Genomic DNA, 12700 nt, shown 5'->3' on the forward strand with positions numbered 1-12700 from the left:
AATAAATTAAAAATTAAAAAACTATATTAGTAAATTAAATAATAACATCTTTAATGAGTAAAGAAGTAATAAATATTTTAGTGAAAAAATATTGTGTATTATAATAATAAAAAAATATGAGAGATCTACTTATTTCAAGAATAAGTTTTGTTAGACTTACTCCACTTAATAATTTATGTTCTATGTCAAGTATTCAACCGTTAAATTAAAACTTTTTCATGGATAAATTTATAAAATTTTAAAAAAAATTAAAAATTAATTGATACTCTATTTTATTAATTTAAATTAATGGATAATAAAAAAATAATTTTATATGTTATTTTGAATCCACCTAACGAAGTATCATATGTTTTTTATTTTTTTTTTTAAATTTGTAAACTTGATCTATACGTAAAAAACTTTTAATTTAACTGATAAATTTTTAAAAATTCGATGTAGAATATTAATTATTGAGTAGAATATTAATTATTGAGTAGAATATATATGAGGAGGGTTCAAACGACAAAGGTGTAACTTTTACTAAGTGTTACACCGTTCAATAACTTTATATTAATTGTGAATTTTGTAAATCTAATCGTTAAATTGAAAATTCATATCACTTTATATGTATATATCAAATTTTGTTAAAATTGAATAATAACTGGAAAGTAATCAAAGTGTTCATATTTTAGTATATTTTGAAATGAATATATTATGTCAATTTTGTTTTATAAGTATGAAGTATCAAATCATCTTAGATTAATATAAAATTTTGTATATATGATCTAAGAGTAAAGAGCTTTCAATCTAACAATTGGATTTACAAAATTCACAATTAATATAAGAATGAACAATATTTAAGTGAGGGCAACTGCCCCCACTAATATACACATGGATTCGTCTTTACTATTAACCTATACATTAAGAACTTTTAATTCAACAGTTGAAGCGTTGAAATTTGATGTAAAGTATGAATTATTGAATGAAGTAAGTTTAAATAGACTTATCGAGTTTGAATGAATCGATTACTTGACTTGATTAAAATTTAATAGGTTTAATTGAGTCAAGTTTGTTTATTTTTTTTTAACCTATCTGATCACAAACGACTTAAATTAGGTTAGGACAATTAGGTCAACATAATTAAATTTATTTATATTTCATAAAAAGTTAAATATTTCAAAATAGATATAAATCATTTAATACCTTGCTGAAAATATGTTATCAACCTAGCTATAAAGAAAACAATGATTCATACTAAATTTCAAAATAAGCTTGTTGAGTTTTTACATTATTATCAACTCAAATAACCAACATTAATTAATATAAAATAAAATTTAAAATAAATATGTTATATTGTTACAATGTTATCAACCAAAAAATATATAAAATTCATTATTAAGTAAGAGTGACGATCCATATTATATTGAACAAATAATCATTCAAACATAATAATAATAATAATAATAATAATAATTATTATTATTATTATTATTATTATTATATATATGACTGAATCAAGTCGAGTTATGAGTTAAAAATACGTTATTTGACTCGTACAATGTCAAGTTTTGCTCGGTTTGAGTTGAATTTGACCTAAATATTAAAAATATTTAATCTCAACTCATGGAATCACTTTAAATGAATTTTAATAGCGGACTATATATATATATATATTATTTTATTTTATTTTATTTTATTTTTTTGTGAAGTATATTAATAATTTTCATTAACATTATGGATTAAATTAAATGATAATTTTCTTTATAAAATTAAAGATTACAGTAATTTTTTATTTTTTATTTATATAAAATCAATGATAGAATAACTAATACCAAATTATTTTGTCCAATTATTTGAGTCAACTTTTTAGACTATTTTAACAGGCTAGGTAATCACGCAGACGGGCCTTCAAAGTTCAAAGTCAAGCTAATTTACTGTTTTTGGAGCCCTTTATTTTAATTCTTCCAGGAAAAAGAGAGACAGAGAGAGAGAGGCCAATGACTTACGTATAGAAAAATTAAAGTTAATTGTTCAACAGATTTAAAACCCAATTAATATCCATTTTTTATTTGAATTTAGATAATGAGGATTTAAAAAAAAAAAAAAAGAAGCAAGAATGGAATAATAGGGAGAAAAAAAAAACAGCCTTAAACCTTCAAAGTTTTAAACTATTGGATATTTTGTATGCATATTAAGTTTTTGAAAAAGTTCTCCTTCTTGAAAATTGAATGTCTAAACTACGTATAAGTAAAGGGTATTGCTGTTTCGCAAATTGAACGAGGAATTCCTAGTGAAAACTAAAGTAAATATTTGAAAGAAAAGAAAAACAGTCCAACTCCTCTCGTCTGAAATTAGCAAATCAAGAAAATTGAAACCAATCAACACTCCTCTTATAAATAATAAAAACTGTTCATATTTTGACCTTGTAATTCTTATTCAAATTAATAGTCAATATTACTATATTGAGTATTCTTTTCGATAATGTTTAAATAGGGTAATATCCTGTACTGTATCGCCCAATTTATATATTAATAATTATATATTTTCTTATATAATATTTTCGCAATTATATCATTAACAATATTTTTTTTATGAAGATAAAGATAAAGAAAAGAATATATTGTAAAATTATTATATTACATATCGTTATAAAATATTTACAATAATGTATTATTTTACACAATATTTCTTTCTTTCACTACTTCTATTACAATATTTACATTGATAGTGAAAATAAATTTACAATAACAAATAAAATTATATAGATTCATCAAATAGCCTCCACATTCCAATTCCTTCCAAGGAAGACAACAACTATAACAACGGCAAAATGATCTGGAACTCCAAGTAGATCCATCTATTTTATAATATATTTAATTTTAAAAATAAAGAAAAGAGAGGAGTAAGAACAATATCCAATAAATACAATAATCAAAAGAATATAAAGAATTATTTATAATCAATATTAACATATATATATATATATATATATATATATATATATATATATATATATATATACAAATCATGTATTATTCATGATACAATAAAATTTGAATTATACTTGTAGTGACTAGTCAGGATAAATGAGCATCATCATCATATCAACCAACAAAAGGATATTTCACCTTAATCAATAATAGGATATTTCACCTTAATCAATAATAGGATATTTCACCTTCATTTCTTACTCATTTAAATCCCCAAGGTCAAACCTCCAGCTACAAATAATTCAAACTTTATCTTTTATGGCCATAGAACTATTTATCTTCATAAATACGTGAAAAAATAACAATAAGAGTCCAAGATATCACAACTATATCATAGTTGATTATAAATATATTTACAATAAATATATTTACATAAAAAGAATATATTAAGAGTACCAATGATATAAATAAATATGACAATCATTATAAAATAATTAAACAAGATAAAAGATGAACACCTTAATAATTATTATGGATAAAATAATCATAGGTTAAGCAAATAAATGAGGTTAGGGACACCCCACTAAATAAATATACATAAAAAATAACATAAATAAATATACATAATAGTATATAAAATTTAAAAGAGATAAGGTTCTCATCCCCCTTACCTAGATAAGCAAGAGCTAAAACTTGACTCAATAAGAAAGGATCTACCTCCTCTGGATTCCCTCTTTCTTTCCTCTCTCTCTCTCTCTCTCTCTCTCTCTCTCTCTCTCTCTCTCTCTCTCTCTCTCTCTCTCTCTCTCTCTCTCTCTCTCTCTCTCTCTCTTTCTTTCTCTCTCTCTCTCTCTCTCTCTAAGATTTTCACCTCCGGATGTTATATTTTTTTCACAGCCCATGCCTCCTATTTATAGGCATTCAGGGATACCTGGAACGGCCCGTACTGAAATCGGAACGGCCCGTTCCGGATCCTTCGAATATACGCAAAATGTACAACTGGAACAGCCCGTTCTAAAATCAGAACGACCCGTTCTCAAAAAGCAGAACGGCCCGTTCTAAAATTAGAACGGCCCGTTCTGGGTTCCATTTTTATACACATTAAACATCATTGGAACGGCCGTTTCCAACAAAACTTTTTAGGCATTTTTAAACTTTCGGAACGGCCCGTTCTGGGAAAACCCAAATAGGTCTTTTTACATATTTGGAACGGCCCGTTCCATTTTTGAAACGGCCCGTTCCGGGCCAACAAACACAAGCCTTTTTGAAAATTTGGAACGGCCCGTTCCACTTTTGGAAACGCCCGTTCCACTTTTAGGAACAGGCCGTTCCGCTTTTTGGAACGGCCCGTTCTGGGCCTAAAAAAAATAGAATTTCATATATTAAAAAAATAAAATTTTCATAAATATTTAAATTATTAAAAAATCTAAAATCTTCTAAAAAATTCCTTTAATTAATTAATAACTATAAAGAAATAATTTTTATAAATATAAAATAATAATTAATTATTGTATAAAATTTGGAATGTTACAATTCTCTCCTCCTTTTAGAAATTTCGTCCTCGAAATTTTTTCTGAAAATAGAAATGGTAAGTTTCTCGCATCTTGCTTGCTAATTTTCATGTAACACTCACTACCTTATTGATGTACAACTTTATCAATCTCTCCAAGAAATGTCTAATGTTAATAAGTACAAGGTGAGAAAACTTGGTAAACCTATCCATTAACCAAATAAGATCAAATTTCTTAAGAATATCATACATAACTACAACTAAGTCCATAGATACAGAATCTTATTTCCGAATTAGGACGTCTAAAGATTGCATTAGATTTGAAAGTTTTTGGTATTCTACCTTAGCTTTCTAACATACTAAGCAAGCATACATAAATTCCTCCACTTTCTTATTCATCTTAGGCCACCAAAAACATCTTTTTAAGATCTTGGTACATCTTAGTGTCTCCTGGATGGATACTAAGATTATTTCTATGACCTTCTTCTAGGATTGCTCTTTTAAGCTCTAGCACACTAGGAATGTACAACCTATTCTTAGATCTCAACATTCCATCCACTCCAAATCTAAACTCACTCTCCACACCTTGATTCAACTTCTCTACTTGACTCAATAAGAAAGGATCTACCTTCTGTCCTTCTTTAATCTCATCTATCAAGGTATTAGTTACTCTCAAAGCTCCCAACTTAATATTCTTAGAGGTCAACTCACACCCTAAGTTTATATCCTTAAACTCCTCAATTATATGCAATTCCCTAATCAACAAAGAAAACACTCTCGAAGATTTTCTACTTAAAGTGTCAGCCACAACATACGCCTTACCGGGGTGATAATTCAATTAGAAGTCATAATCTTTAAGAAATTCTAACCATCTCCTCTACTTCTCTTTTCACCTTAGACCATCACGTTTCCGCTGCGCCACTCAGATACATTTTAGTAACTCCTAAATGAATACTAAAAGTATTTTTATGTCCTTCCTCTAAGATCATCTTCCTTAATTCGAGATTACTAGGCACATATATTCTATCTTTGAATCTCAAAACACCATCAACTTCCAAGCGTAAAGGGCTATTTATACCTCTACTAATTTTTTCCACTTGGCTCACTAAGAAACGATTTAACTCCTGGGTCCTCTAATCACATCCATTAATCTATTAGTCCTTTCAACATACTCAATTCAATGCTCCTAAGGGTGAACTTACACATCACGCTTAAGTTTCTAATCTCCTCAATCAAATTCAACCCTTACATTATCAAAAATGATAGATGAATGATCATCCTACTGAAGGCATTTGTCACCATATTACTTTAATTTTTATGACCCTCTCCAAGGATCAAGTACTTAAGCATAAGTTTACTAGATACATATAATCAATCTCTAAGCCTTACCACCCTATCTATACTCAAGGCAACCTCATATTTACTACCTTGTCTTATGGTCCCATGGCTTGCCATCAAAATGAATCAACTAATTATGTTTCTCTAATTTTCTTTAATAGTCCATCCTTTACTCGAGTCATACCTAGTTTCACACTATTAGGAGTAATTTCATACGTCAAGCTTAAATTCCTAATGTGAGCTAAACGATACATCCCTTTAACCATAAGGGAAGATATAGAGGTTTCCTACTCAAAGTATCGACCACTACATTGGCTTTTTCCAAACAACTAAGATTAAAATCTTAATCCTCAACAGTTTCCAACTATCTCTTTTGTCTCATATTTAACTCCTTTGAATCAAACAAATATGTAAGATTCTTATGATCACTAAATATCTCAAACTTAGAATCATACCAGTAATGCCTCCAAGGTCTTAAGTGTAAATATTACAATCTCTAATTCAAGGTTATGGGTAAGGAAATTTTTTTCTCATGAATTTTTCATACCTAGATGCCTAGAAATATAAGCTACTACCTTTCCTTCTTGCATCAACAATCCACTCAAACCCATATTCGAAGCATCACTATATAACACATAAGACTTACTAGAGTCAGGTAATCTTAACACTAGTCAATCTTTCCTTAAGAGTTTGAAAACTACTTTCACGCTTACTATTCCATAAAGGCAACTCTCTCTTCTTGATTAATCCAAACAAAAGTAATGTTATTTTAAAAATTTCCTCAATAAATCTCCTATATTAATAAGTTAATGCAAGAAAACTCTTAACCTCACTAATTGACTTAGGTATCTCCCACTTAAACACAACTTCTACCATAAATAGATCTACATTATATCTCCACTAGAAATTACAAAACCTAGAAAATTCACTTCATACCATAGAAATTCATACTTAAATAGCTTGGTGTAAAGTTGTTTTGAATATATTTTCATCCTCAATTTCAATATGATGATACCACATCCTAAGGTCAATCTTACTATACGCACCAATATTCATTAATTGATCCCTAAGATCATCTATCCACATATCAACATACATGCATATCAAATCATATTAGAATACCTACTTTAAACCTTCATATATACCATCCTTAAGCATGCATGAATCAATTACCGTTTATTCTGTATAGCCTGTATATGAACAACCTTTACCACATAACATCATACAACCTTAAAGAAACTTTTGATCCACAAGACAACACCTCAAAATATCATAATAAAATCAATTTCCTAATAACTCACAAACATCATGATAAAATATATATCCTTTTAACAACTATCAAAGAAAATGATACATAGGGAATTATACTCATCCAAATGATCTCAAACCTATCACCAAAAGAAAGCTAACAGGATAAGCTATCACTCTTATGAAGACTTGAAATTCTAAAATGATCATATACTTAGCTAAAAATTCCAAAAATTGTAATAGATATAATCAGCGCTAACAGCTAGACCTTTATTCAATAAAATAATCATATCGGAAGTTCTAGATCTCCATTGAACCTGATTTTGGTGCCCTTAAAAAATAACATTCTAAGACTACAACTCTTATGAAGATCATAAAATCCAACTATGACAATATAATACTTGTACTGGCACAACAAAACTACAGCTACGACATTCCCTGCATTGATCAGCAAAAGAGTGCACCAAAGTCTAAAGCCCCAAAAACACCTTAAAACACTTCCAAACCATTATTTAAGCTTCTTCCTACAATCCTAAACCAAGATAACTTACATATTTAGCACAAAGAACTTAGAATCTAAAATAAAATCCTCACACAACCTAACCCGTAAAAATCAATATGTAAGCATCAAATTTAACAAATCATATAATAAGATTTAAAAGTAATAAAGGAAATATAAATTAATTCCAGTAAAGGTGGCAGTGCCTCCTGCTTAGGAATAATTTATAACTTCCAAATCATGTAAAAATATTTAAAACTCCAATTCTTGGCATACAACCTCCTTGGATTCAATCGCTACAAACTTCATCTACTAAACAAGCATAGTAAACTCATAACTCACGGCCGATTGAATCGACCTGCTCTGATACCACTTAATGTAACGTCTTAGATGTATCGCCCAATTTATATATTAATAAATATACATTTTTTATATAATATTTTCGCAATTATATCATCAACAATATATTTTTTTTATGAAGATAAAGATAAAGAAAAGAATATATTGTAAAATTATTACATTACATATCGTTCTAAAATATTTACAATAATGTATTATTTTACACAATATTTCTTTTTTTCACTTCTATTACAATATTTACGTTGATAGTGGGAATAAATTTACAATAACAAATAAAATTATAATAGATTCATCAAATAGCCTCCACATTCCAATTCCTTCCAAGGAAGATAACAACTATAACAACTGCAAAATGATCTGGAACCCCAAGTAGATCCATCTATTTTATAATATATTTAATTTTAAAAATAAAGAAAAGAGAGGAGTAAGAACAATATCCAATAAATACAATAATTCAAAAGAATATAAAGAATTATTTATAATCAATATTAACATATATATATATATATATATATATATATATATATATATATATATACAGATCATGTATTATTCATGATACAATAAAATTTGAATTATACTTGTAGTGACTAGTCAGGATAAATGAGCATCATCATCATATCAACTAACAAAAGGATATTTCACCTTAATCAATAATAGGATATTTCACCTTCATTTCTTACTCATTTAAATCCCCAAGGTCAAACCTCCAGCTACAAATAATTCAAATTTTATCTTCTATGGCCATAGAACAATATTTATCTTCATAAATACGTGAAGAAATAACAATAAGAGTCCAAGATATCACAACTATATCATAGTTGATTATAAATATATTTACAATAAATATATTTACATAAAAAGAATATATTAAGAGTACCAATGATATAAATAAATATGACAATCATTATAAAATAATTAAACAAGATAAAAGATGAACACCTTAATAATTATTATGGATAAAATAATCATAGGTTAAGCAAATAAATGAGGTTAGGGACACCCCACTAAATAAATATACATAAAAAATAACATAAATAAATATACATAATAGTATATAAAATTTAAAAGAGATAAGGTTCTCCCTCCCCCTTACCTAGATAAGCAAGAGCTAAAACTTGAGCAGAACCTCCTCCTCTGGATTCCCTCTTTCTTTCCCTCCGTGTGTGTCTCTCTCTCTCTCTCTCTCTCTAAGATTTTCACCTCCGGATGTTATATTTTTTTCACAGCCCATGCCTCCTATTTATAGGCATTCAGGGATACCCGGAACGGCCCGTACTGAAATCGGAACGGCCAGTTCCGGATCCTTCGAATATACGCAAAATGTACAACTGGAACGGCCTATTCTAAAATCAGAACGGCCCGTTCTCAAAAAGCAGAACGGCCCATTCTAAAATTAGAACGGCCCGTTCTGGGTTCCATTTTTATACACATTAAACATCATTGGAACGGCCGTTTCCAACAAAACTTTTTAGGCATTTTTAAACTTTCGGAACGGCCCGTTCTGTGAAAACCCAAATAGGTCTTTTTACATATTTGGAACGGCCCGTTCCATTTTTGAAACGGCCCGTTCCGGGCCAACAAACACAAGCCTTTTTGAAAATTTGGAACGGCCCGTTCCACTTTTGGAAATGCCCGTTCCGCTTTTAGGAACAGGCCGTTCCGCTTTTTGGAACGGCCCGTTCTAGGCCTAAAAAAAATAGAATTTCATATATTAAAAAAATAAAATTTTCATAAATATTTAAATTATTAAAAAATCTAAAATCTTCTAAAAAATTCCTTTAATTAATTAATAACTATAAAAAAATAATTTTTATAAATATAAAATAATAATTAATTATTGTATAAAATTTGGGATGTTACATGTACCAAATAAGATAATATCATAAATCACAAACTCGTGAATTGGATTGGTCGTTAACACAAAATCCAATGTTCTAATAAGCATAAATTTACAATCAAATATAAAAATAGTTTTATAATAATACAAAGACAAATAGTCCATTAGGCCCCTTATCTTTCACACAAGAAGGATGTGATTTTGCGTTGGACCAAGTCCACTTTGGTCAGATTACACTCATGTCTTTCATATAAAATTTAGGTTAAATACTTTTTTTTTCCCTTACAATGTTTTTTTGTTTCAATTTAGTCCCACTTTAATTTTTAGTCTCAATTTGGTCCCCAATAATTTAAATCGTTCCAATTTGGGACTTCTGTCCAAAGGATTTAGACGGAGTTAATTGGTGGCCACGTGGATGCCACGTAGATGCCACGTAGATGCCACGTAGGTGGATCAAAAAATACTAGAAAACACCTGGAACCAGAACGGCCCGTTCTGGTTATACTATTGGTGTGTAAATTTTGCACCTGGAACGGGCCGTTCCAGGTCCAAAATTAACACACCAACAGTGTAACCAGAACGGGCCGTTCTGGTCAAGAATTTCGTGTACAGAAAAACCAAAATACAAAACATTTCAAACACTAGATTTGGTAATATTGTTAATGAGGATTAATAACTTCAATTGCTAAACATTTGGGCTATACAGTATATCATTAAGGATGATGCAGTATATCACTAAGGACAATGGTAATAAGTTTTATTTCATTGTTAGTCAAGTTGCAGTGAACCACTTACTACCAAATTGATACTATACAGTCAAGGATAAAACGAAACAGTATTTTTCCTTGAAGTCATTGACGATGTACCCCAACAATAACAACCTGTTCTTGAGGAGGTACTCCTAAACCCTGAATTTTATTTTCAATTTTTGAAATATATTGCGGCATTTTAGTCAAGATTTTGAACTGGATAAATTCAAATCAAAGAAATATTTTGGAAGGTCTTATCTTATTTGATTTTTTTGTTTAGTTTTTTATTCATAAATGAATATTAATTTATTGTATTTTTTATTTATTATATATTTATTAATATAGATATAATAAAAAAATACAATAAAAAACATGGCGTTCTGGAACGGGCCGTTTTGCTTTCAAGTTTTTTTCCGGAATTTTGGCGTCTACGTGCGTATCTACGTGGCATCCACGTAGATGCCACGTGGCCAACAATTAACTCCGTCTAAATCATTTGGACGGAAGTCCCAAATTGCACTAATTTAAGTTATTGGGGACCAAATTGAGACCGAAAATTAAAGTGGGACTAAATTGAAACAAAAAAACATTGTAAGGGACCAAAAGAAATATTTAACCTAAAATTTACATGCTAGTAAATGATTTAGTTCTAAATACTACATGTCATTGCAAGTTCAAAGATAAGTATATCATTCATATATAAATAAATAATTATAGAGCCACTGTCCATGGATTTAATATATGTACATATTTACCGATTCATTGAAAGAGAGTTTATCACTGATTGATATTTTATTTAAGGAAAAATTACATTGAGATTTGTTTAAATAATATATACCTTCTCTCTAATTTTTAAAAATTATTCATCACTTTTATAATAATGTCGTTAGTTAAAGATGTAGAAAGAGGAAAAATAAAAGTCAATTTATATTTTATCAATTGTATATATGTCTATTTTTCATTTCTTAATTATATATAATGTTCTAATCTCTTTATCAAAATTTTATTATTTTTCAATTTTAAAAATAATAATTTTTTATACTCTTCTTTGAAATTGTTCCTTGAATTGATATATTTTTTAAATCATAACATGCATAATATTTATGATATAATTTGAGAATTAAAATTGAGTAATACATCAAGTCTCATTAAATTGTTAGTAGTTACATTAATATTTTTTTTTCTTAATTGTACACAAATGGTGTTAATTATCACTATAAAATGTTATCTCCTGTGATATACAAAAAAGTGTCATTACACATACAATATATGTAGGTATAATGGTATATATCTATTTGATATATAATTACACACAATTTTAATGTTAGTTTTAAATGAGATTTAACAACATATTTTGTGTGTCATTATAATTTATATCCACAATTTTTAACAATATATCAACATATATTATATTTGTTGTATAGGTAAAAGTAATTTTTAGTAATAATTTTTATATCAATATAGAATGTGTGTCACTATGTAACAATTTTCTTATTATATATCTTATATAAGGAATTGTATGTGTACTTAAATAAATAAATAAGAAAAGTTATTATATTCACTTAAAAACTAGTACTATAAGAAATGTTACATATAGTGACATACAAAAAGTGTCACTATTGGTACAATATATGTAGGTATATGTTTATTTGATATATAGTTACACACAATTTTAGTATTGATTTTGAATGAGATTTAACAACATATTTTGTGTGTCACTATAGCCTATACCCACACTTTTTAATAATATACCAACATATATTGTAGTTATTGTATGGATAAAAATAATTTTTAGTGACATATATAGTCTCACTATAGTATGTGTCTCACTATATTATAATTTTCTTGTAGTGTAGAGAAAAAATGTGGGTCATTTAAAAAGATTTTAGAGGAAGTTAGTGCAAATTTTCCTTAATTAAATGATTCATGTCATTGTTTTGAATATATGTATGGATTTTAAAAGTTTATGCACTTTGTTTTCTTGACTAGATATTACACACCCTTTAAATTTTGTCCTCTCTCTCTCTCTCTCTCTCTCTCTATATATATATATATATATATATATATATATATATTTCTTGCTCTAATTAAGTCACCATTTAAGAAAGTAATTTTCATATTCATATGATGAATTTCTAGTTTATAGATAGAAGTTATGATTATATCAACACTTGAATTAAAGACATTTTGAAAATACGGAGCAAATGTATCAAAGTAATCTACATTTTTTGTGCAAACTCTCTTGCT

This window comes from Cajanus cajan, chromosome 10 (genome assembly GCF_000230855.2).
Source record: "Cajanus cajan strain Asha chromosome 10, NIPB_CcT2T_4, whole genome shotgun sequence".
In the NCBI taxonomy this organism is placed as follows: domain Eukaryota; kingdom Viridiplantae; phylum Streptophyta; class Magnoliopsida; order Fabales; family Fabaceae; genus Cajanus; species Cajanus cajan.